This window comes from Echinops telfairi, unplaced genomic scaffold (genome assembly GCF_000313985.2).
Source record: "Echinops telfairi isolate 266 unplaced genomic scaffold, ASM31398v2 ScPeMD7_53;HRSCAF=182, whole genome shotgun sequence".
NCBI classification, from domain to species: Eukaryota; Metazoa; Chordata; class Mammalia; order Afrosoricida; family Tenrecidae; genus Echinops; species Echinops telfairi.
Genome location: NW_022103951.1, coordinates 16,378,839 through 16,406,212, shown reverse-complemented (window position 1 = coordinate 16,406,212; position 27,374 = coordinate 16,378,839). Strand labels below are relative to the sequence as shown.

Genomic DNA, 27,374 nt, shown 5'->3' with positions numbered 1-27,374 from the left:
CCAGCCACTCCATGGGAGAAAGATGAGGGAGGCCTTCTGCTCCCAGAAAGATTTCCAGCCTAGGAAATCCTTTATCAGCTCGCTGGACCTCAGAACCAACTCGATGGCAGGGGATTTGGTAGCTGCTTTTGCCCTGCAATGGCAGAGTTGAGTAGTTGTGACAGAAACCATGTGCCCCACAAAGTCTAAAATATTTACTACATGGGCCTTTACAGACAAGTTTACTCCTCCCACCCAAGGTTAATAATGCAACAATTGGCAAGGGCTGACTTTCCCTGTTGTTTTTGTGAGTGGTGTTGTAAGCAGCAATGAGTGGACGCCAACTTCGAGTTACCTCATGCACACCCGTCTGGTGCACCACCCGTCTGGTGCCATCTTCTCGATCACCAACGTGGATGAGTCTAGTGTTTCTGTTGTTGGGCTAATCTAACTCACTAAGGGTCTCCTTTGGGGGCCTGGCCCTCTATGCCACCAAACATGTCCTCCAGTGATCCTTCTCTCCTGATGACATGTCCAACGTAAGTGAGTTGGACAGTGTTTCATTGGGATCTCGAGGGTTTTCCACTAGCTGGTTCTCAGAAGGAGATCTTCAGACCTTTCTTCCTAGTCTGTACTAACCTGGAACGTCAGCTGAACTCTATTCACTATGGGTGACCCTGCTGGTATTTGAAATACCCGTGCCTTGGCTTTTAACATCACCACAACATGTAAGTCACCATGGCATGACAAATTGACCGATGAGATGGCCATTCTTATAGGTAATAATTTTTTCAGGGTGCTTTATAGCACAGGTTCTCATTGGAATGGTCTGCAGAGTTTAAAGAATAATAATGAGACCAGGGACCCAACCCCATGGATTCTGATAGAATTTCCATGCCAAGGGGCTTGGGCATCAGGTTATTTGAAAGGTCCCTAGAAGATTTTGATGTGCAGTCAAATATGAGGACCATAACCTTATAGAGCAGGTCATTGCCTTGGAAGCTTGTCTCCTTGCTGCAGTCTGTGTCTGTCCCATGAGGGGTTGGAGTAACCTCTTTTTGCCTAGATGTGGTGATATAATGTTTGGGGTGGGCAGTTCCCAGATTTGGTGGAAAGAACATAAGCTTGGGAATGGCATTCCATTGTCAAACCTCCAACTTCTGTAAACTCCCTGCGGGCTGGGCATGAAGAAATGAATATTTCTCCCGTACAAATGCATTGTCTCCAGGAGGAGGTAGAAGGCAAAGCCACTTGCTTGTGTTGTCTCTGTGTCCTGTGCATTCTTTGGCTCTCTCAAGGTGCTATTTTTAATCACCAAACAATGAAAATCCACTGGTAACACTTTTGGGAGTCAGCTTCCATTCAAATGTCAATGAAATGTGATCCAGAGTTCGACAAGGATGGCCGTGGTGAGTTTCTTTACCCGTGTCTTGAGGATCTAAGGATTATTTCCGCAATAATCCTGTTTCTGAAAGGCTGCCACATAATGTTATTTTGCCATGCTGTGCGTGGCTGTCATTGCAAACACTGTTTCTAGAATCTTTATCAGCAGTTGCCTCTAGAATTTATAAAGCACTTAGTATAATCTTGCTGGGAAACCACTGGTATGTGTGTGTGTGTGTCTCTGTGTGTGTGTGTGTGTGTGTGTGTGTGTGTGTGTGTGTGTGTGTGTTTTAGTTTAATCGAGTCTGCACATATGGAGTATTCAGGAGATAGCAGTTTACGTCCTTTAAAATGGCTTGCGAATCCAAAGCACTTTTATCTTCACCGTTTAAAATGATTGATTAGTTAATTTACACAGGCAGGTACTGTTCTTATTTTATAAATGAGGGAAATGAGGCAAAAAGAGGACAGGGACTTCTTCAAGGCCACACAGCCAGGCCAATTGGAAACTAGAACTCCAAGTTCCTAATTCCTCGAGCTGAGTGTTCTGTGTGGCACCAAAGTGACGGACTCTGTAGCAGTTGTCCTCAGTGGTCCTTGCTCTGTGTCCTCCCCACCGCCCCCCCCCAGCAGATATCAATGTTGTTGTGTTCTGTTGAATTGATTCCAACTCATAGTGACCCCATGTGACAGAGGAGAAGTGCCCCACATGGCTTTCTTGGCTGCCATTATGAGGAACAAGCTCTGATGGTGCAGAACTAGTGGAGCCAAAGCAGTGACATGTATGTAAATCTATATAATGAGAGATTTCAAAGAAATGGCTCATGCAATCATAGGAGTCTGGAAAGTTCCAAATCTGACAGTCATACACACTTCTGAGAACCGCATGATTGTGGAGGCAGGGGAACCTAAAATCTCCAGGTAAGGTGGCAGACTGGAAGCCTCTACTGGCTTATACACCAAGAAAGCCCCAACAACTTAAGTGAGGCATGAAGATTGCAGGGTTGAAACGAAGAGTGGGCTTTGCCAGAACATCTATTTATTACTAGTGACAGACCACAGGCCCAAGAAAACTCCCATTTCTACTGATTGGCTGTTCCCATCAGACCACAAGATAGAGGATGATTTCGTAATATCTGCTAAAGCACTGAAAATCAGAGCCTAGCCACATTGGTACATAGCATGAACCTTCACAATTGCTAAGCTGAAAGGTGGAGGTTGGAACCCATCCCTCCGCTCTGCTGGAGAGAGAGCTGGTTATTTGCTTTCCTAGCAAATACTTGTAGTAAAACCCAGGACCAAATAGCAGCTCCTTTCCTCCTTCTTCTGGCTTAATTATGATCTTTTCCTTGAGATGATATAAATGCAAATTGGCTCCTGGAGAAAGAAAAATTTGCTTTTTAAAAATTAAACTAAGATGCAGGTAGTCAGCATCACGTGGAAAGCATTGAGGAAATAGGGCTTCATTTTGCCTGTGTTCTAATAGGAGAGGTGGTCATGGGCAGGGTGCGCTCTCAGCAGCATGGGTTTGCAGGTGACTTGGGTTGGTGGGTTAATTTAGGAGGTTTTGTGATAAACTGGAGGTTAAGTAAACAGAAACTTACCCTATTCAACCAACCGGAAAGAATAGCAAAATCTTGGGTTTGTTTGTTTATTTGTTGTTATTGTTATTTTTAGGTGTCATTCCGTTAGTTCCCACCAAAAGTGACTTTATGCACAACAGAACAAAATGCTGTCCGGTCCTGTGCCATCCTCACAATTGTTCTTATGCCTGAGCACATTGTTGCAACTACTGTGTCAATCCGTCTCACTGAGGGATGTCCTGATTTACACTGCTTTGCCAAGCATGATGTCCTTCTCCAGGGACTGATCTCTCTGGATAGCACATCTAAAGTTTGTGAGATGAAGTCTTGCCATCCTTTCCCGAGGAGCACTCTGACTGTACGTCTTCCAGGACCGATCCATTTGTCCGTTTAGCTGTCCATGGTACTTGCAGTATTTTCCATCAGCACCACAATTCAAATGCATCTATTCTTCTCAGTCTCCCATATTCAATGTCCAACTTTCACATGCATATGAGGAGATTGAAAAAGGCATGGCTTGGGTCAGGTGCACCTTAGTCCCCAAAGTAACATTCTTGCTTTTTAATACTCTGAAGAGGCCTTGTGCAGCAGAACTACTTAATGTAACACATCTTTTGGTCTCCCGACTGCTGCTTCCATGAGCAGTGATTGTGGATCCCAGCAGGACAAAATCCTTGTCCTGGACAACTTCAGCCATTCCTCGTTGGTCACGACGTTACCCTTGGATCCGCTTGTGAGGATTTTGGTCGTCTTCACATTGAGTCGTCATCCACACTGAATCAGCATCAGCATGTGCCTCAAGTCCTATTAAGTCTTTTTAAAAAATGTTAATTTCCAGACTGAGTGCCAATAGAGAACCTTTTCCTGTATAATGTAATCATGCTTAAGATTCATGACAATCACCCTGAGTTGAAGCCAGACATTTACTTATCAAATGAAGATTCACTTCTTTCTCTTTAGCTTCTTAGGCAGCTGGATAAATTCTTTAAATTGTGGAAAATATTCCATAGCCACGGCTAATCTATGTATCTTCACCAATAATTCCAACAAACTGAGTCTGTTGCTTTGAGGCTTTAACATTGATTTTGACTTGAGTGAACACGTTTGCTACTCTTTTGTTAGAGCAGGATACTCTCATAACATGGTCATCCGCATAGGGATAGATCTGCATTCAGAAGTGCATTGTGCCGTTTAGAAATGATGAAAGTAATAGAGAGCCATATTAACTTCTGTTGATGATGATTTCATTACTAACTAATCATTGCCCTCATGAGACTTACAATCTTGTTGGGGAATTCGGACAAGAAACAGACAATCCAATAAAGGAGTACAGATGTGATTAGTGTTGTAAACAAGCAACACGTCTTCCCTAATCTTAAGTTGACTGGCCACACTTGTATAAATGCAATCACCAAGGAACTAATGATCTCAAATAGACCCAGCTGGTTTACTGCTGCTCATGTGCAGCTTGCTCCTGTCAGTTCCCTCTTCCCTCTGTTCGTTCCAAGGGGACAATGGGAGGATGGTCCATCTCTGTGGCTTGCACCACACCTCAGGCATGCTGAATGACTGGCATACCTGCCTTTCTTCCCCTCAGGAGGGAGATTTACCTTTGTAAACCAGGGAGGAGAGAGAGACTTTATCCTCCAAGGGCTCTTAGAGTATTCCGGGCAGGAAGTACATCTGGTAACCCTGGCCATACTCACTACCTTTGACTTCCCAGACTCTTCACTCTTCAAACATCGCTAGGTTATTGAGGACGCGTATTTCAGAGTAGAGGTCCCTGGAGGTAGGCACAGTGTTTGGTGAATTCTAGGGAGAGCCAGAAGAGCAAGGATCCTCCTGGATCCTCTTGAGGAGGGGGGAGGGTAGTGAGGAAGTTTGGGAGTGGTAAAGGAATCAGGTCATTCAGGTTATCATGGGCCAGAGTTTGGGTTTGGGGTTTATCAGAAGTCCACACAGGACAATAAACACACAGGTGGCCTATGTCAATGTCTTTTTATTTATTTATTTTTCAATATCTGACAAACTGGGGCTACGTCTCCACACACAGCACACATAGCATGCCAGTGCCCCTCAAGTCAATTGCAACTCAGGATCATGCCACACGTGCTAAAGTCGAACTGTGCGCCATACGGTTTCCAATGGCTGATTTTGTTCTTTCCTAAGTAGATGGCCAGGCCTTTTCCTCTGAGGTTTCTCTGGGTGGACCTGAACCTCTTACCTTTCAGTTAGCAGACAAGTACCAGCACTCTACCAATGCGCACTATGCTCTGTGGTGAAAGGATCAAAACCAGCATTTTCAAGTAATGGACTGCAATTTTAAAAATGGAAATAATCCACTGCCATCGAGTCCCTTCCAATTCATAGTGACCCAGAGTAGAATTCCCTCACAGGGTTTCCAAGGCTGTAAATCTGAAAGAAGCCTGGAGCCTTATTATTCTCCCATGGGACAGTTGGTCAGGCTTACGTTGCAATTAGATGTCCAACTTGTAGCCCACTAGCCAGCCACCAGGGCTCCTTATGAACTGGAGGAAAGCTGAAAGTGCCGAAGTGCTTTATAGATAGTGAATATTGGTTCATGAGACTTTTTCATATTACATTAACACCATGTTGCATATCCCCCCACCCATTTTAAAAACCTCTTCTAGAATCAAGGTGGGTCTTCCAATCAATGGCATCAAAAATTTGATGAAATATGATGTAAGTGTGTGAAGTGGATTGCCTAGGCAATATTTATTTCTGGCTCTGGGTCGCAGCCAATATTTTACCTTCAAAAGTATAGTTATTCGTCGCAGGATGCGGCAGCCTGGGGGAAGTGGGCTGCCATCTTGAATTGGGAGGGCCTATTTAGAGGTTGGAAAAATAGCCTTGCGCTTTGGAAGCAAATATGCTTGCTACAGTGGCAACTGTATCAGATACGTCTGATCACGCCACCAGACATGGTCTTACCAACCATAGGGAGCCTCACTGGCAGGGAGCTAGGGAGCCAACTAGGTTTGGGTTTCTTCACAACCCTGCTCCCTGGTGGGAAAGCCTCGGCCTCCAGAGGCACATGAATAGTAGACTGGTTGCTAAGATGAGGTCTGCAGGAGAGAAGAGGCTTGCTGGAGCCCCCCGGCAAAGCTTGGGGTGTCCAGCCCATGGCACCGGGGCACCAGCCTTGGGAGAAAGGGACTCCGCTTTTCTGGAGGCTACTCTTCAACCACTTTGTAGCCAAGCCCACCATTTTGCTTTCTCTTTTCATCACTGTCTTAATTACTTCTTTTGAGGACTATGCTCATGGAGAGAAGTCACTTGCTTCTGTTTTGGGGTCTAAACTTGAGGGACTTGATTGCTGGAACTCAAGGTCAAGGTCCTTTTAGTAATAAGGGCCCATAGGAGATTCCCAACGTGCTGGGGGGGGGCGGGGGGCTTGTGCAAATCCATCTTTAAAAACAGGAGTTACTTTTTAGAGCAACTCTTGAAGGTCAATGGTGTCTGAAATGCAAGCCCGCCCACCTAATTCACAATTTAAAAATCCACCAAAATCATATTCTCAGAGCAAGAAAGGTTGGGTTGCTTTCTGGGAGGGGAGCACTTTCTACAAGGAAGAGGAGAGGGGCAATGGCTGGAATGGTGGTGTGCCTTCCTCTAGCTTATCCCTTAGAGCAGTGGTCCTCCACCTTCCTCATGCTGCAACCCTTTCATCCAGTTCCTCATGTGGTGGTGACCCCCAACCATAAAATTATTCTTGTTGCTCCTTCATCACTGTAATTTTGCTACTGCTATGAATCGGGCGACCCCTGTGAAAGGGTCGTTCGGCCCCCTCAAATGGGTTGCGACCCATAGGTTGAGAACCACTGCCTTAGAGGATAAAAATGATCGCTGCATGGGCATAGTTGGGTGGGTTGTGTAAACACACTGGAAGTAGGCAAAATCGTCGGCTTATCGCACCTTGGAAGGGAAGCTCCCTACGTCCTTGTCTCGCCATGTGCACTTGCAAAGCCCTTGCTCCACCCTTCCCTGCATAGACAGGACAAGGGAACTACACATTTCCTTTTGGGGGTCCAGGCTGGAATAATAGCCCCACTTTTGCTAACCCTATCCCTTCAGCTGAATAATGTGTGCTTCCCGTTGTGTCATCTTTTGCCAGGGAAGTGATTTTAGTCATAACATTGGATTTGCCAGCACACTCTCCACAATCTGCCCTTCATTAATTGTCAGCAGATTATGACCGAAATTAATCAGCTCACTGAAGGCTGCCCAAGACCAAGACCAGTAAATTAGCATGTGATAATTTGTTCCTCGCCTAATTCTTTGTCCAAACCCACAGCTTTTGCCCTTATCAGAGTATGTGAGCTTTTCAGCCTCACAAGGCATTTCTTGAACTTGGCAAAGAAAGGGATGCATATTGCTTATGTTTGTGAATTGTTCTCCAGAATAGCTGTTTGGATGTTCTTAGAACATAATTTCCATGTATTATGAAGAAAATTTCTGCCAGTTAACTGAAAAGCAATTTAAAAATAAACATATCATAGAGACATTCTCTGAATGTTTTATTCTTTCGGTTTAACCAACACAGATTGTGGGGTTTGCGTGCTCAAATATTATGTCCTCATATTATTTGACTTCTCTTTTGACTGACCTGAAGCTCTGTACTCATAAATATACACGTTGATGCATCGAAATGTATTACCTTTGCTTTAGTCAATGTATATAGAAAGCAATTCCTATTTTATTGACTGTGGGATAGAGGAGAGAGAGCGAGAGAGAGAGAGAGAGAGAGAGAGAGAGCCTTCTATCAAGCACAAGCTGGTGTTTTATGTTCTTTTAATATTTGTATGACAAGAAAAGTTCTACAATTCAATAAAATTCTGTTAGGACAGAAAAAAATTTGTTTTCTGTGTTGTCAAAGCTGCAAGCTCTTTAATGTAATCTCCATTGGTTTGCTTTTATTTCTATGATGTTTCTCTCACTCCAAACACAAATTAAAATATGCCAGAAGAGGAAAGGATTTTAAATGAACTCAATCTGTTTTCCAATTCTTGCAAAATATTATTTTTGTGAAATAATATATGAAACAATTTCCTGCACTCTTTTATATCTTTTTATATTGAACTCGGGTGTAATATCCCTTTAAAAATATGTAGTCGAATGAGTACTGGAAGACACATAGCCTTAAGTTTTCTCATTCTTGGGATTTGAATTCTACCGAAGCTGATAAACTCAATTTCACTGCGAGTCAGTTTTTTCTTTGAAGAAGAATTTAGACCAGTGCTTCCCCATCTTGAATGAGTAGAGGAGTCTCCTGGGGACCTTGTTAAATGTAGCTTCTGATGCCACTGGTCTGAGGTGGGTCCTGAGCTTCGATGTTGTAACCAGCGCTAGAGGATGCTGTTTCTCTTAGGTTGTGAACTCCTCTTTGAGTAAGAAGATAATGGTAAACTACTGGTGGGTCAAATCCCATCCACAGCCTGTTTTTTGTAAATAAAGTTTTATTGAACCAGACACACTTACTCATTGATGTGGGTGTCCATTGCTGTTTTGTACTACAGGAGCAGAGCTCCGAAATTTTGTCAAAAGCCTCAAGGCTGACAAAGCTCAATATATTTACTGTCTAATTTACCACTGCTTTTCTGTTTTTGTTTTTAAGAGAGAAGCATTGGCTGACCCTCAGGTCAAATGAAGGATAGAAAAGAGCTAAAGATAATGTAAGGAACCCTGGTGGAACAATATTTAAGCATTGGCTGGAAATGGAAATGTTGGGGGGGTTAATACGCCAGTTGCCCTGAGCGGAAGAGAAGACCTGGCAATTTGCTCCTGTAAAGATTCCAGCCGAGGAAACCTTGCCGGGGGCAGTTCTTCTCTGTCCTCAGGGTCACTGTGAGATGGAATCCCCTAGAACTCAAGAGGCAGCGGGGCTTGCTGATTTGGTGTGGCTCACGCCACACCTTCATTATTAATAACTGGGCAAGACTGAAAATATGCATTTTGTACTTCGTTCGCAAGGATTTTATTTCTTCTCTGTTTTCTTATAGTATGTAATCAGTGTTTATTGGCAGAAAGCCACTAATGATATCTAATCAGGATAAAATGATTTAATATTTCATTAACTCAAGGGAACATTTTCCTGCCCGATTTAGATGTTTTTATTGATGTCACTTCAAATTTAAGAAACACCACAATCCCAGGGCATTCATACCAAACTGTCAATGGTAGCGACTGCTCACTGCCATCAAGTCCGTTCTGACCCTGCAGGACAGAGTAGAACTTTCCCTATGGCTTTCTGAGCCTGTAACCCTTTACTAGAGTAGAAAGCCTTATTTTTCTTCCTCGGAGCAACTGGTGGTTTCAAACTCCAGACCTTTCAGTTAACAGACCAACACATAACCACTATATCCTGAGTAGTTTTTTTAAGTCATTTTATTGAAGTCTCATGCAACTCTTATCACAATCCATACATACATCCATTGTGTCAAGCATATTTGTACATTTGTTGTCATCATAATTTTCAAAACATTTTCTTTCTACTTCAGCCCTCGGTATCACCTTCTCATTTCCCACCCTCCCTCCATCATGAACCCTTGATAATTTATTAATTTTTTTTTCATGTCTTACACTGACCGATGTCTCCCTTCACCCACTTTTTGTTGTTCATCCCCCTGGGAAGGGGTTATATATAGATCATTGTGATCGGTTGCCCCTTTCTCCCTTTCACCTTCCCATTCCCCTCCTGGTATGGCTACTCTCAATATTGGTCCTGAGGGGTTTATCTGTCCTGGATTTCTTGTGTTTCCAGTTCTTATCTGTTCCCATGTATATGCTCTGGTCTAGCCGGATTTGTAAGGTAGAATTGGGGTCATGATAGTATGTGTGTGGGAGGGAAGCATTCAAGAACTATAGGAAAGTTGTTTATTTCATCAGTGCTATACTGCACCCTGAATGGCTCTTCTCCTCCCTGTGACCCTTCTGTAAGGGGATGTCCAGTTGCCTGCAGATGGGCTTTGGGTCTCCACTCCGTACCTCCCCACACCTCATTCACAATGATATGATTCTTTGTTCTGAGTCTTTGATGCCTGATACCTGATCCTATTGATACCTCATGATCACACAGGCTGGTGTGCTTCTTCCATATGGGCTTTGTTGCTTCTCAGCTAGATGGCCTCTTGTTTACCTTCAAGCTTTTAAGACCCCAGATGTGATATCTTTTGATAGCCGGGCACTATCAGCTTCCTTCACCATATTTGCTTATGCATCCATTTTGTCTTTAGGCATCGTGTCGGGAAGGTGAGCACCATGGAGCACCAGGTTATTAGAACAAAGTGTTCTTGACTTGAGGGAGTACTTGAGTAGAGGCTCAATGTCCCTCTGCTATCTTAATACTAAACCTATAAATATATGTACATAGATCTATTCCTCCATCAAAGTATATAAATATATTTACATATGGACATGCCTGTATTTAGACCTCTATGAATACCATTTGCCTCCCCAATAGCTACCTCAATAATTTTAATGATCAAGAAAGCATCGCCTGAGTTGAAAGTCAGTGAGTTCCAGGATGGTGACAAGTTAGTGCCCCCTCAGGTGAGCTCCGGGAGGCTTGAGGCCTCGGATACTGACTTCAGTAGTCTGTGGATCTCAGTTGGGGAGCGGGGGTGGGGGGGTGAGAGTCACTGGAACTACCACAGGACTCCTGCCCTGCTTCTCCAGACCCTGTCTTCATGTCAGGTCGTCTTCCACATACACTGTGCTCCATCCTCATTCAAAGGCCGACCTGCCGTCTTTCTTGTTCTTTGTTAAGAGCAGCTCTCAGTCCTTCCTCTTCTTTATTTTTATTCAAACTAATGTCCAATGCACAAAACAAGCAATGGACATGGTCATTTGGAAAGGAAGTCTCCATAGATGTCCTCTGGGGCTTGGGAAATGACTTGAGGAGTATGGTGTAAGGATTTTTTTTCCAATTAGAATGTTGCCATTGCTTACTTTGGGTTACCGGGTGCCTGGTCTCTTGTAACAAATCACTGGTGTGTGACATCATTTCTGTACTGGGTTCCCATGACTGGCTCATCTTGTTAGAAATAGCCAGGGGACTGTCCTTGGTGAGGATTCTTTGGCATTTGCTTCATTTCTGAGTAATAATGGCACTCAAATATCCTCCAAATCGGATCGAACCAAATTCATTCCAGGCTGCAGTGATTAAAATAGGACGTGCTCAACTAGTGAAACTCCCTTTCCCCCTAATTTGGTGATTTCCCGAACTTGTGGGATGTGCACTGGCAGTTGATTCATTTGACTGTTAATATCAGTGGCCAGAGGGTAAGTCTGGGGCCTTCAGGTAACGGACTGTGTAATCCACCGCAAGAGATGAGCATACTACAGAGCAGGTCTTATGTACAGGTTCCTTTCGGTGGTTCATCATTTTCCAGAGAGAAAGCAAAGATCCTATCTAGCCGTGTGTCCTTCCTAGAACAGATCATGCCTTTGTGGATATTGTGGATTCCTTGCCAAATTTAACCCATTTCTTGATCTTTACCTCAATTTACATCCTCTGCAGTGTCTCTTCTGCTCCTCTCATGAAGAGTTTGGGTTTGTTTCTCCTCCCCTTGAACCTGGGGTGGCCTCGTGACTTGAGATGACTCATGGAATACCATGGATGCCATGATGTAGCCGGTGTGAGTCTACAAAAGGCCACGCAAAAGTCTGTTCTCTTTTTCTTGGAACTTTTCCTAAGCCCATGAGGCCAAGTGGTGGAAGGTGACAGACGCCCTGGGATAGAGAAGCGGCAGTCACAGCTGATGGCCATGCTAGATCGACCAGTCTCATCCAGTTTAGCATTTGATTGCAGAGGTATGTTGAGGCCAAGTCAGCCTACAACTGCCCACCTAAGCCCTGTGTAATCACTAACCCACAGAATAATGCACAGTTGTTGTTTTAAGTTGTTAGATTTCAGGATGGTTTGTTAAACAGTAAAAACCAACTAAGGTGGTGAGAACTGGAAAAATGCATCCACTCTGAGTGAAAGCCAGAACAGAGCGCTACTTCGTGCAGTGCCTTCGATGTCTTCCCACAAGGCTACAATAAGCACAGTTGGAAGCAACCGCCCAATGAAGTTGACTAAAGGCAAGCTCTGCGTTCCACTCTAGAGCAAGCCATTGAGATTCCAGGCAACCCTTACGGGGGTACCTCACTGAAGACTCTGTGTTGTTCAGATATTTGAAAAGACTCACTAAGACTCCATGGAGCATCTCTTAGGAGGTTTTTATTTGAAGGCAAAGGGTATGGTGTAGGTAGGGAAAGATCAGGTGGACATGGGTTTGGAGGCTGAGAGCCATCCCACCAACCCGCACTGTCTGGGACCCTCTTGTTCTTGAAGAACCCTGGGGCCAGGCTTCTTTCCTGGCTTGCTTACCAACATCACCAAACTCACCATGGGGTCTAGGCTTATGGAGACTTTGGAGAAACTTTTTTATGGGAGCTTTCTAAGCATCTTGGTTCTATTACAGGTTTTGAAACTGGTTAGGCCAATTGTAAACCATCTCAAAGAAAGAAACTTTTGGTGTTGGAATTTCTAAGCATGAACAACTCTCTGCCCTTTAGTCAATTCCACCTCGCTGGAATCCTATAGGACAAGGTAGTACTGCCCCCTCCATAGGACTCCCAAGGCTCTCATCTGGCTCCTGTGGAGCAGTGTGGTGCTAACGGACAACCTTTGGATCAACAGCCCATGGTGCCACCAGGGCTTCTTCAGCATGAAAAAAATGATACCATCAGTTTTATCACCCTTCTCTGGGCCAGGAATCAAAAACCAGGCACCAGGATTCCCTCACTCTGTGGCCTTCAGGGAGGTCTCACACCTACCTATGCTACGTCTTAGATATAGAGAAGCAGTGACTTATGCACTGGTTTTCTGAGGAGCCCTCTTTAGAACTGGAATAACTGGGAACCACATAAAAGGAAGGTGGAGCCCTGGAATACCTGTGGGAAGCATGTTCATCTGCAAGGCCACTTGAAGGAGGAACAACAGGGAAAGTTTTCACCCCTAGTTCTTCTCAAACTGAAGCAAAGTCCTGCAAATATCTTGGGTGGTTGAGATCTTGGTGTTTCAGAGAAAACATTTATTGGGGAAAAGGTTTAGGTGCTTTATGTTACAATTGGATTTACGATTGCAAATGTAGCCTTGCGGTTGAATCTAATTGATAGATGCCATGCAAATGGTTGTTGAAGAATGTGATTCAAGGCTGAGAAGTTTCCAGGTTACTTTGCTATTTCTAGCCAAATGAATTGTATTTTCAGGAACTTGGAGGGAAGTTATCATTGACTTAAGTTGACCCACTATGGACTTGGAATCCACATTACAGCTCACAATATTGAACTTATAAGTTAAGTATCTAGAAAGTTGCTTTCTTCTGGCATTTTTTAAAAAAATGGAATTTTAAAATTGCTTAGCCACATAATTGAATACCGCCAAGGTAAAAATAAAAGCCACTAATAACCCACACTATAGTGTTTATTCTTTCTTCTTGATGAGTTCCCTCTTAAAATACTGCATCATTAAGCAAGGTGCCCTTGTTGCCTGAAAGCAACATATGGACAGAGTAAATATCATTCCGATTAAGCACCCTATTTTATATGGAATGGCAATACAGCCAGACATTTTAAATACTTGCTACTTGTCAACTCCTAATTTGTGGTTTCCCACAGGACCAAGGCTCCATGGTATATTTTTTCTAACTACAGATGTTTATGGTTTTTAACCACAATAAAGGTACCAAAGTTTTCAAAGCATTATATTTTTCTACCTTATTTAAAGAGAAACATCTGTTTGCTTTAAAATGGATTAGAGTGTATGAATCATGGCAAAACTAACACATTTTATGGGCCTTATGAACAAGCTCTAGAAATGGACTCATTTTCAAAAATTATTATGGATGGGCAATTATGTACTCGAAAAATTTCCAGCATCTATGATTCATCACTTCAACCACACGGAGTCAATTTTGGCATTTAAAATGTTCTCACACAAAGGCAGCCACCAGGGCCCATTTCTGCTTTGGACACAAAGTCCAAGGGAAAATGGAACTGCAAGTTGCCTAGGTGTGTGAAACAGGACTTCTGATCACTGGGACAAAGTACCCTTTGACCACACAGCTTTGCTGGGAAAAGGCTTTCCAGGTAACCAAGAACAGAGATGTGTCAAAGGGTGCCATCTAACCGGGTTGTACCCTCTCCTGTGAAAATAAAAACTAGGATTGCAAATTCTGTGTACTTTATAAAAAACAAAAGAGCAAACTCACTGCCATGGAGTCAATGATGACTCATCACGATCCCCCTGGTGGGATTTCTGAGACTGTAACTGTTTACCGGAGTAGAAAGTCCTGTCTTTCTTCCGCAGAGCTGCTGGTAGTTTTGAACTGGCAACCTTGTGGATCACAGCCTAATGCAGCACTTCTACACCACCAGGCTTTCTACTCTATAGATTCTGCAAAAGTTCAATTTACTTTTGGTGGCATGGCATAGTGAGGCATCACACTTACACTCTGTCCCAAGGGGATGCAAAGCGTCTTAACAGGAAGGTGGAGAGATTCATGGATTGGGTGGCACACTGACACCCTGGCCGAGGACTGTGGGGTTCAAGTTGCAAGAAGGGAGGGAAATTTCTACCGGGTTGAGTAAACCAAGGACTGTGTGCTAACAGATGGGGTTGAATAAAAAGTGTGGAGACCATGACTGACATCCTCTGGTGACACTAGAGAGGCGATTCTAATGTCCCCGTAGTCCAAGGCCTCTTACCACGAGACAGAGGAAACATGCCTCCCCCTCCAGACTTTGCTACACTCTTCTGACACCAGCAGTTCCTCACAGGACTCTACTTTTGTGCTGGCTTTGATAATCTGTTGCAATGGCCACACAGAACTCAGAGATAATCCTCACAATTAAGAAGATTTATTAGAGTAGTTAACAGGTTACAACAAGTCAGGATACTAAACAGTAAGGATACAGTAATTGGTCAGTAGCCACACCTCTCCTCAGCCAGTAGCCAGATCTCTTTCCAGTCCTCAGTTTTTCAGTTACATAGTCCTTTGTGTTATGTCCCAGGGTCTCTGTGCCACAGCCTCCGGGGCCTCTGGTTCCGACCTCTACCACCTCAGACAGATGTTCTGAATATGCTCCCCTGGTGACTCTCCTTCCTCGTGGACTTAGGATCTCTTACTCTTCCTGCATCTGAGATCGTGTCTCCTTACAGCCAGGGGCATGGCAACTAAAATGAACCAATCCCCTCTATTAGTTTTACACACACCCTGTTTGCATAACCCCACCCAATTGTTTGGTGGGAGTTATGTAGACATGGCTAGAAAAGCCATATTAAGGAATTTTACTTCACCTGAGCAGTACATGATAAAAAATGACAGGGGGGTGTGATAAACTACAATTCCTCTTAACACTATCGATTCTATTCCCTAGCCTCCTGGGACATGTTGAACCAAGTAGGCTTCTTGGATCAAGCCAAGCAACCACCCTCAATAAATATTTCTTAACAAACATTTTCTTGTACACCCTAAAATCTTAACTTTTGCTCCTTTTGTGTTCAACTTTGAAAAGAAGTGAATGATCTCATCAGAGCAGCCAATGCAGAGATTTTAGGCCAAGCTGCAGTTTTAATCCAAATAGAGTTTAATTTAAATCAGGAAATGCCATTTTAGTCATACCAAGTACCTTCGTTTGGTGGGTCACTTATCCAGACATGATAGATCAGAGTAAACTTGTAAACATTACTTGTTCAATGAAAAATCAAAATCATGATCTGAATTCACTTTCTGTGCTTTAACAGGACAAGCAATCAAAACTTGTCTATGATAAGTTGGAGACGGAGGCGCAGGGGACAAGGCTCAGTCAGGAATGAGAAGTCTAAAGAGGCGTTATTAAGGCGAGGGAAGACTCCTGGACGAGTTCTGCGACCCAACGAGTTAGGTCAGGGAAGTCGTGCCTGGCACTGGGGTGGCAAGAGATATATCGGGTATGAGCCAAGGGCATAGGGGCTGATAAGGGGAAGGGAGGTTTCTTGTGCTGTGTTAGCAGGTTTCTGCTGGGGTTGCAAGTTTTGGGTCTGGAGACGACCTGTTGGCAAATCATCTTGTTCTTTGCAAACTTGCTTCCTGGAATGCTAGGGAAAGGGGCTGTATGAGCCCTGCCCTAGAAGATAAGCTCTGTGAAATGCTGGAGACAAAGGTTACAAAGTTCAGCAGGTTACTTGTCTTATTAAGAAGCTGGTGCAGGGGGCTGCCTGGTCCAGACCCGGCCCAAACAGTTTGGGGGGCGTAAAATGTGAATAAAACTGAGGCGCTCCCTGCTCACACAAAATTTATATAGAAGATAGCTATACACATGACTGGAAGAGCAAACTAAACTATTCAAGCCATCTATGTATCTATAATTAAGGACATTTATGTTTGTGGTTATTTCCACATTGTTTTCGTTTGGGAGAGAAAGTCTGAGTAATGACAAAATTCAAGAGTATCCAGCACATCTTGGTGCTGCGCAGATTTCTCCTGGCCCTTCTCTATCAGGTTGATTTTTCTGATGTGTACAAGGTATGACCAAAATAAGTCTGTAGTTCTTTTTCATTAAGCAATTGCTTGGGTACAATCATACACTTTTGTAGATAACACATTGTTGCGTTATGTTTTCTAAGCCAGTCTTTGTCTTTTAAAGGGTGAGTTTAGTCTACTGATATTCAGAGTTATGACATCCACCTGTGGATTCTTTGATGTCATCACATACCTTTTGTGTTGGGCGTTTTCCTGCCTCCTTCCTTATCCCAACCATATACTTTCATCAGGTGATGACAAAAGATTCTGCATCACACATACCCCGTATCACGCTAATGCAAGTTAGTATCCTTCCCTTACATTAGATGGCTCACTGGTAAGCTTCATCATGTGCTGTGGCCATATTTCTTAATTTCAGGGAGCGAACACACCTTGTATTAAAATGGTTTAAATGTATGAGTTAACTAGGGTCAACCTAGGTGTTTAATTTGCATGAAAATAGTTCTACCGTTCTTTCTCAGATTCATAGTAGACCTGGGCCATTTATCTGGTGCAGGATGTCACTTCTTCCTCCAGGGCCAGCCTCACTGGTGCAGTGCTTGCTACTCAGTCATCAACAAGCCAAGTGCAAGGATACAGCCTGAATGCTAGGCAAACACAGTCTAAACGTATGCTCTCCATCCTAAAGACATGCAATCCAGGAAAAGGAAGCAAATTCTGCTTCATCTAATTTATGAAACCTCTCTGAGTTCCTCTGCACCAATAGGTATGGTATTCACACAGCTCAATTCATGAGAGAGATTGGGTAAAGTACTAAGCTGCTAACCAAAAGATCAGCAGTTCGAGTCAACCATTGCCTCAGTTTCCTTCTGGAAAGATTGGAAGCCCATTGAACCGTTCTATTTTAGCCTGTAAGGGTTGCGATGAGTCTGAATCAGCTTGACGACAGCGTGTTTGGATTGGTTTATTCATGAGTAAACATACCAATTTACAGATAGGTGAATGAGCCCTGGTGGTATAATGGTTAGGTATTGGGCTGCTACCAGCAACCTCAACAGTTCGAAGCCACCAGCCACACTGTGGGAGAAAGACAAAGCTAAAGCGCTCTACTCCCATAAAGACGTCCAGTCTTGGAAAGCCACAGGGATAGTTCTATTCTGTCTATGACCCAAAATTGATTTGATGGCAATGAGTTTGATGGGGTTTTTTGAAAGGAGCCCTGGCAGTACAAATGCTTACGTGCCGGCTAACAGAAAGTGAGCTGGCAGTTCGAAGCCACGCAATGTCTCTTAGGGAGAAGGACCTGGCAGTCTGCCCCCCTAAAGATGATTGCTTGGCAAACACTATGGGCCAATTCTGTTCTGTTATGTGGGGGTCACTGTGCTATTAGGTGCTGTCAGGTCAAGTCCAACCCATAGCCATCTTGTGAAGAACAGAAGGAAACACTGCCTAATCCTACACCATCCTCACAACTGTTCCTGTCCTTGAACCCATTGTTACAGTCACATTGCCAATCCATCTCCTTGAGGGCCTTCCTCTTCTTTGCTGCCCCTCCACTTTACCAAACACGATGTCTTTCTCTAGGGATTGATCTCTCCTGACAACATGTCCAAAGTATGTGAGATGAAGTCTTTCCATCCTTGTCTCCAAAGGAGCACTCTGGCAGTACTTCTTCCAAGAGAGACTGGTTTGTCATTTTAGCAGTCCATGGTACTTTCAGAATTTTTCTCCAGCACCACTTGTCTGTCAGTTTGTCACACTGTGGTGGGTTGTGTGTTGCTGTGATGTTGGAAGCTATGTCACTGGTATTTCAAAGTGAACAGGTTCCAACAGAGCTTCCAGACAAAGAACAGACAAGGAAGAAGGATTGACTCCCCGCTTCGGAGGAAAGTGCCACTGCAAACCTCATGCATGGGGGTCACTATAAGCTGAACAATGACTCATCTGTACCCACAGCAACAACAACGTATATAGAGGCAGCTAGACGAGATGTGTTAATGTGGACAGTGGTGTGGCACTTCCTCAAGTAATTGGAAATAGAAATACCATGTGACTCAGCAATTCTGATACTTGGTATATACTCTAAGAAATAAAGAACAGAGCACAAATGAACATATGCATACCCATGTTTGTCGCTGCACTCTTCACAATAGCAAGAAGGTGGAATCACCCTAAATGCCATCAGTGGAAGAATGGATAAATAGGCGTTTGTACATACACACAATGGGATTCTAAGCAATGTTAAAGAATAATGATAGATCGGTGATGCACCTCATGACATGGATGGAATTGGAGGACATGACTATGGTGAAATTCATCAATCACGAAAGGACAAATATTATAGAAGACCGCTGTTACCAAAAATATCACAAGAACAGTTTCACACCCAAAGAAGCAGACTTTGACAGTTACTAGGGGAGGGATAGAAATGGAGGGAAGGGAAGCAATAGGCTAGAGGGTAGCCAGGTGTTCACTTGGGTGAAGGCGAAGATAAAATCCAAAAAAGAGGGAGATGGAGAAAAATGAGGGGAACAGGGAATGGTTTGATAAATTGTTGAATACAGAATGGTGCGCCGATCTGCAAACCCTCACCTAACTCATAATAAAGAGCAGAAAATGAAAAAAAAAAAAACATAGAAGAGGTGCTGTTATTAGCTGGCAGTTCTAATTCTGTCCGTTCCATTCAACAACCATTCATTTTGCCCCTGCTCTGTGCTAGCTGTTCTATGAGGCTGGATGAGACGTGGCATCTGTCCCCAAGGAGCTCACAGGCTGGGAGGGCTGAGAGACAGGAAGACAGCCCGAGTACACCTTCTACGATCACAGATACTAAGGAAAACACATCACTTGTGAAGCGCTACATGTTCCTCTGAGCTCATGACACAGACTATCTCATTTCAATTCTCACAAGCGTACTATAATAACACTTCTCATTCTGTCGTCTGCTCCCTTTGCGGTTCAATAACATGCTGAAAGTCACACACTTCCCTACTGACATTCGTGCCTTCTGTGGTTTTCCTGGAAGGGCGTGGGGACGGTGGGGGCCTGCGCTGGGATTGGAGGCTCTGTGTGAGGGTGCGGGCAAAACCTCCTCCTTCACTTCCCAGCACTTCGATGTTTGTTTCTCTTCTGGATTTTCTCTCATCATGGTCATCAGGATAACCCATTTTCCCCTTTCACTTTTCGCGGTCCTCACTTGATCCTGCCCTATTTATTCTTTGTCCTTGATTGAAGTCCATTTCGAGCTATGTTATTTGCAGATTTTTTATGGCAATTCTTTTCCAACAGTTGCTTCCATTCTTCTTCCTTGTACTTGTCTACCGATTAGGAGGCGTGGCTTTTAAATCGTGACTTGTCTTTTGGAGAAATCTTTCCCTTACCTTGCCGTCTCTTAAATATTCTGAACTTTACTTATTTAGCTGTCATTTAACCAAGCTATTTTCATCTTGTCTTTTTTAATGAGATTGCTCTATTTTTTGGCCACAGTCAGGCGCTAGCCTGAGCTGGAGACTTCTGGGGGAAGCAGAGGTAGGAGCGGGATGACATTAGGACAGAGCCCTGTTGCCAAGTGCCTTACTGAGGATGGCTCCTGCAGATAAAGGCTCCCCCTGGTGGAAGCTTCTAGATGAGCCACCTCTCAGCCTTGATCTCTCCTGCAAGTTATCATCGATCTTGGGTCTTGATTAATGAGCAAATGTACCTCCTTCCTGGCCAGCCTCACAGTGGGTTGCTGGAAGTTTGGAATGTCAGGGATTGCAATCATAAACAGGCAACTTTATTAAAAGTTCTCCTCCAGGCGGCTCTCAATTTCTAGGGCCATTTCTCTTCCTGCTCAGTCTCTTCCCATCTCCACCCCTCTCCCATTCCCAGGGCACTCACCCCTCCGTTCCTGTCAGGAAGACGATGAGTGTACTGGTTAGCTTCTCTTGTAAACGTACATTTCATCGTCTCCTTCTTCTCCATCTTGCCATTGCATTAGCTTTGCTTAATTACAAATTCCATTGAAGCATTTCCCCAAACAAAAGTCCAGTTCTCTCCCAAGGAGGAAATCAGCAATCCTCTTAGATTAATTAGCTTAAAACGTAGCAAGCTTTGAAAATGTGCAAGTTGTAACTCTAAATTTGAACACTCCCATCTCTCCTTGGTGGCTGGACTCGGGCCTGGTCAGGGTTCTAACTGTACCAGCGTTTCTCTCAGACTGTCTGACCTTCTTTTTTTGAGTTAACTTGCTCACCTCCCAGATGATTTTTTTGACATTAAAAGGGGAAAAACATGGAGTGGACATTTTAATTTGAATCCGAGTTGTGGAGACAATCACTTAAATTTGAAGATTATGCAATAGGGACCTTCTTTCTGTACATCTTGATTTAGGTCCCTCTAAAGAAGCCTCGGAGCCTGGGTGGTGTAGTGGTTACTTGGGTTGCGATTGGCATGGTCAGCAGTTTGAAACCACCAGCATCTCTAGGAGAGAAAGATGGGGTTTTCTACTCTCCTAAAGAGTGGCAGTCTCAGAAACACACAGCAGCAGTTCTACCCTGTCCTATAGGGTCGCTATGAGTCGGCAGCAACTCGATGGCAGTGCGTTTGGTTTGGTTTTTGGAAAGAAGCTCTGGTGGTATAATGCTTAAGTGCCTGACTGAAAACCCAAAGGTTGGTGGTTTGAACCTACCCAGCAGCTCCAAGGGGGAAAAAAAATGAAGATCTGCTTCTATAGAGGCTACAACCTAGAAACTTGATGGGGCAGTTCACCTGTGTTATTTGAGGTCCCCATGAGTAGAAATGGACTTGATGGCACAACAATAAGTTGAATAAGGGTAGAAAAGTTTCATAAGGTCCTCATTGTCCACGACTATCTGAGCTTACTTGGGTGAGGCAGACAGTAACAAATGTGCTTTGAAAGGCGGCTCGTTCAAATCTATCCCAAGGGTGCCAGAAGAGAAAGCCTTGGTGATCTACTTCTGAAAAATCCTGCAGAGCAAAGTCTGGTGCTGTCACGTATGACCTTTCCATGAGTCTGACTTAACATGATGGCAACTAGTTTGGTTGTGTTGTTGTTGTTTTGAAGGTAGCCCTGAGGAGGTGCCAAGTCTAGAGGCACCCTCTGAGGTCTGTCTAGGTTCACTGCCTATGGCCACGGAGACAATCCTTAAAGGTCTATACATTGTTTGTATCCTGGCATAACTGTTTGTGGAGACTGAGGGTCAGTTTTAGCAAAAGCCTTGCCGAAGCTCCATCTGGTGTTCCTGGGTCACTGCTCCAGGAGGAGGAGGGAGGGGATTCTGAGAGCTGAAGTGTGGCTTCAGCAACCCCTTCTAGGGTTGATGAGCAGGTAGGCGCCAATGAGTTTTTTTCTTGTCTTGGGATGTAGGGTGGTGCATGGGACAAGATGACTTCTCAGTTGAGCCCCATGAATTAGCATTACTGATTGCATAGAGAAAGCGGTAATTTCTTACCCAGGCCAACAGGATCTCTCCACATAGCATCTCTTAGGGCCTTTTCAATATTAACTCTGTTTTGGATTTAGCTGAACAAACTAATCCCATGCTGGGCCTGAAAGGTCACACAGCTGGTATAGGGAAAATGTCCATCTTCAAAGCCAAGCATTTTCTCCACTGCTGCAGGGATAGGAGAGGGGGATTTATGAAGGCACGCTGTATGCATGACGACTCAGCTTTTGATGGAAAATATCAGTGGAGTGAACCAAGAAAAGAAATAATTTGGCATGCTCGGAGGCTTGGACTATGGGCTAACAGTAAGGAGGCTGTCAGGGGGTTAGTGGGATTGATGGGAGCAGAGGGAGAGCAGGGATGACATGCTTTCGCTTGTGTAAATAGGCTAGCTAGTGGGTAAGGGAGAGAAGGCTGAGTTTTCTGAAGTTAAGATAACTGAACAGATTCCAAGGGCTGAAAACCTGGAGATATATTGACCAACAAGGAAGTAATTATAGCGATTCAAACGTGAATAACCTCAAATGATCCAGGCAGTGTACAGTTCTTGCCTCATGATGAATGCTAAAATTAAAGGTGATCTTTCTGGCATCAAGGACTCATGAGACTATTCTATTCTGTTTATTTATTAGCTCAATAATTTTAATTGCGGATGTGAGATAAAAAGGATCATTTCTGGCATTGTTCAAGAATACTGGAATATTTAGAATTGTTAAGTGAGGCTTGAGAGAGAAATCATATGAAGCCAGCTAGGAAAATTACAGCTCATATTTGCCAGCAATTCTCATATACTCTAGAGGTAGGTTGTACACAATTTTCAATGTCAAATTTCTCAAAATTGTTTGACGTGTGGGCTTGAGGTAACAAAGTGATGAAATCTCTTGATTGTGTAAGGTGGATCAATGGTCAGGGGCTTTGGACCTTATTCATAGGTTTTTAGTGATCAAGTCCCCTGTGAGCTGAGTTTGGCAGATGAACCATAACAATGATCGGCACCCTTCCATACAGACAGGGTCCCGTGGGCAACTCTAACTTTCCAGAATGAACTTTGAAGAAATGAGACAAGAAGGTTTGTGAAAATCGTTCTTTCCTTGATTGTTTTGCTCTACTGATCATTTCTGATTTCAGGATTCATCTTCTTAATAAAAAAGCCTTTGCAAAGAATATTACTCAGCATGCAATTGATTTGATTTGACTTAGAGCCAGAAAGGGGGAAATCCAGATAAAATGCGACCTGAGTATATGTGCTCATGTACAGAAGTGTGTCCAGTCAGAGGCGTGTGTCCTGAGCGGTGCATAATATCATGGGGAAGGAAGCTGGAAGCAGCTTTAAAATGTGTTATCACAATATATCTGTATGAATTTGCCTCGGACTTTTAAACTGAAGGGGAAAAAATACCTTACCCACACAATCCATCCATCCAGAAAACTTTTATCCATTGTAAGTTTGGTTAAGCACCTACTGTGTGCCACTTGGAGTCCTTAGGTGGTGAAAAAGTTTAACAGGCTCATCTGCTAAATGCAAGACTGGAGGTTGAAGTCCATGGAGAGGCTCTGCCATTAGACTGACAAGGATAACTGTGTTACACTAATAGAATATTGATCATCTCATAAAGTTGATCAACCATCTTATAAATGTCTCTTTTTTTTTCTATGAAAGTGACTCTAAGATGTTAATACATGCCTGGTATTTTTTCAGTGATAGCTAATTGGTTGTCCTTACATTACTTATGAGGGAACGGTCTAAGGGCTTGAATGAAGGCTGTATGTGGATTCATATGACAGAGAAGAGAAGAAAGTATGTATCTGGAAACAGTGAATGTTAGTGAACTTTGGGGGAGGCAACAGATTAGCTGGCTGACAGGGCAAGTGGGCATTTTGTTCTTTAGGTTATGAAAGAATATTTCCATTTAAGACTTCTCTAGAACATTTTGGGATTTTCCCTGAGACAGACACATGCCACAATCCATCTCTGGATTAAATGGTCTGTGTCCTCTGCCTTAAAATGGCCAGCCTCCCCCCACCCCCAACAAAATCAAAATCAAAACAAAACAACCAAAACACCCTTACCTTCAAGTCAATTCTTGCTCAGAGTGACCCTGAATATGCCAGCATAGAACTGCTCCATAGGATTTCCCCCTTTCTGTAATCTTTACAGAAAAGTGAACCCAGGTGGCCCAGTGGGTTAAGAACTCAGCTGCTCATGGAAAAGTTGTGAGTTTAACCCCACTGGTTGTTCCTGTGTGTGTGTTGTGGGGAGAGTGGTGGTTGGCTTCTGTGAAGAATTACAGCCTCAGAAACCCTGTGGAGTAGTCTAGTTCTGTTTTGCCCTCCGAGGTTGCTGAGAATTGGCATCAACTGGATGACAGCAGGTTTGATTTGGGTTTCAAGCTTATGGGAGCTGACTGCCGCACCTTCCTAACATGGCCTCTAGTCCCTGAGCTTTCAATGAGTGATGACGTGCTGGAATCGTTGCACCTCTGGGTCTCCCTTTGACTACAGCCAGGTCTTCATAATGTGTCTCCACAGACTTGTTCGCAGTCTATCCTTTGTTTTTATTTTTAGTCATGTGAAGTTTAAGACCATTTATTTCACTTTATTTTATGCATTGAAGGATTCTGATTTTGACATCAATATTGACGTCAATTGCTCCATATCTAGGAACCAATGAGCTGTTTCTTTAGTTGTTTTCACCCCATTCCTGCGCTGACACTAAGTGGCATGCAAAACACGTTCACCAACAGTTTCTTTCTGTTGTCAGCATGATAGATTGAGGATCAGGAATCTCTTTAACTGTCTAACTTTGCAGCTCAAGAACATGGTAAATTTTACTCTATTTGTAATCTTAAGGCCTTTAGCCCTTAATTTACTTTTACTTTGTTGTTCTTTGCTTTTGCAAGTCACTTTCTTTACCAGTAAAATACCTGGGCTTGAGGGCACAGTATTTCAAGTTCTAAAAAACCTCAGTCCTGTGACTAGGACTATTCTGTGTGTGTGTGTGTGTGTGTGTGTGTGTGCAATCATCTGAGTATCTGATTTCTTCAAATGCAACATTTTGTAAACTGCGACAAAATATTTTTGAAACAGTTAAAAACCTAAGTGTACTTAATCATCCGTTAAGCCCCTAATGCACAGGAAACAGAGTGTCCATTGAAGGAAGGTAGAGGAACATTATCTTGTTAGAATCAAAACCCCAGAGCTCCATAATCATCTGATATCCACTCAATGTCTTACGTGCCGAGTTCCTCTCCGGACTCAGCAGCCACCTGCATAGGTTCCTTTATGTGTGCATGCTCATCGAACTGTAGATCCTTAGTGATCTTTAGAGCCACTCGATACTTCTGCCCTAATTTCTCAGTTTCATCCATGACACAGTCAGCTATGCAAGGGATACACTTGGCATACAAACAGTCCATCATTGACAGCACTAGGTCTAATTAAGCTTTGATGGAAAAGTTGGTATCCACCAGGAAGTGATAAGGTAGGCACAGTGGTGTGTTATATTGGAAGAACAAGCAGGAGTGGTGTTGGAGGACTTCTTTTTCTTTGAGTGCGCTGGGATCTTTTCTTTCTTTTTAGGTTTTAGTCTGTCTTTTTATTTAAGCCTCTGATAGCTTCGTGGTAGCATATTTCCTTCTTTTCTTTTGCTTCCCCATTCTCACACCACACTTCTGTTATCTCTTCCACAATCAATGCCAGCAAAAGGGCTTTTTTGCCAGACTGTTCTTAATATAGATGTAACCTCACGTTTGTCCATAACTCGTCTTGTCAGTTTGTCATACTGTGGTAGCTTGCATGTTGCTGTGATGCTGGAAGCTATGCCACTGTTTCGTCAAACACCAGCAGGATACACCCTAGTGAACTGGTTTCAGCAGGAGCTTCCATACTGAGAACTGACTAAGAAAAAGGAATGGGCTGTCCACTCCTGAGTTATTGGGCCACTGACCAATAAAACCTTCCTAAATAGCAGCAGACCGTCATCTGAGGCAGTGCCAGAAGATGAGCCCCACAGAATTGCCTCAAAATAGAACTGCCTCTTCAAACTCGAGACAACCTTAATGACATGAACGAAGCAAGCTCCTGGCCCCTTTATTTTCCAACATGGAATGACTCAAAATGAGAAGAAACAATTTCAAACATCTATTAATGGAATAGTGGTGAATGTATAAAGTATGAATCTAGGAAAATTGAAAGTCATCAAAAAATGAAAAGAATGATATTCTGGGCATTAGTGAGCTGAAATAGACTAGCATTGGTTATTTTGAGTTGTACAATCATGTTGTCTACTATGGTAGGGAGAATACATTCAAAAGGAATGGTATGGCATCATTAAAAAGAACATTTAAAAATCTGTCTTGCATTACAATATTGTCTGTGATAGGTTAATATCTATACAACTACAAGGAAGTCTAGTAAATACAACAAATCTTTAAATATATGCACCAATCACTAAAGCTAGTGAGGAAGATACTGATGAACTCTACCAATTTATTCTGTCTGAAATTGATCAAACATGCAATCAAGATACATTGATAATTTCTAGTGATTGGAACACAAAGTTTGGAAACACAGAGAAAGAAACGGTATTTGGAAAGTAATATGGTCTTGGCAATTGAAGTGAAGTTGGAGATCACATGATAGAATTTTATAAGAACAATGATTTCTTCACTGTAAATATGTTTTTTCAACATCAGCAAAAACAAGGCCAGAGGCCAACTGTGAAACAGACCATCCTTTGTTCATATGCAAGTTCAAATTGAAGGTGAAAAAAACTAAAGCAAGTCCATAAGAGCCAAGTCCTCGAATATAATCCATCTAAATTTAGAAACCATCACAAAAAAGACTTGATGCATTGACACTTATAACAGAAAACCTAACACGTTTAGAGATGATAACAACAATATCATACTTGAGGTAAGCAAGAGGTCATTATAAAGACAGGAAAGAAAAGACCAAAATAGATGTCAGAAGAGACTGAAACTTGCTCTTAAGACAGAGCAATTAAAGTGAGTGGAAGAGATGAATAGAGCTGAACAAGAGATTTCAAAAGGAAGCTGGAAAAGACAAAGTAACGAGTTATAATGAAACTGGCAAGACCTAGAGTTAGAATACCAAAACAGAATAGGCTAAGTATTTTTCCCACTGAAAGAACTGAAGAAAAATTCAAGCCTCAAGTTGTAATATTAAGGATTGGGGATGTCAGACTGGTCTTGGCTGAAAGCAAAGAGTACCAGAAAGATGTTTACTTGTGTCTTATTGACTTTTCAAAGGTATTCAATTAGCAAACTCTGGATAACAATGAGAGAGGTGTGAATTCCTGAATGATTCATAGTGTTAGCAGGAACCTGTTCACAGACCAAGGAGCAGTCATTCAAATGAAACAAGGGGAATACTGCCTGGTGGTGCAAATTAGGAAAAGTGTGCTTCAGGGTTCTATCCTTTCCCCACAG

At 43.1% G+C, this 27,374-nt stretch overlaps 1 protein-coding gene and 1 pseudogene across 2 annotated transcripts in view; one reads left to right on the top strand and one right to left on the bottom strand.

The window, feature by feature from the left end:
- Positions 1 to 27,374, top strand: part of FRMPD4 (FERM and PDZ domain containing 4) — an 874,018-nt gene that overhangs the window by 440,234 nt on the left and 406,410 nt on the right. The gene's annotated exons all lie outside the window — the stretch shown is intronic.
- On the bottom strand, positions 21,178 to 25,580 carry LOC101643210 (annotated as a pseudogene).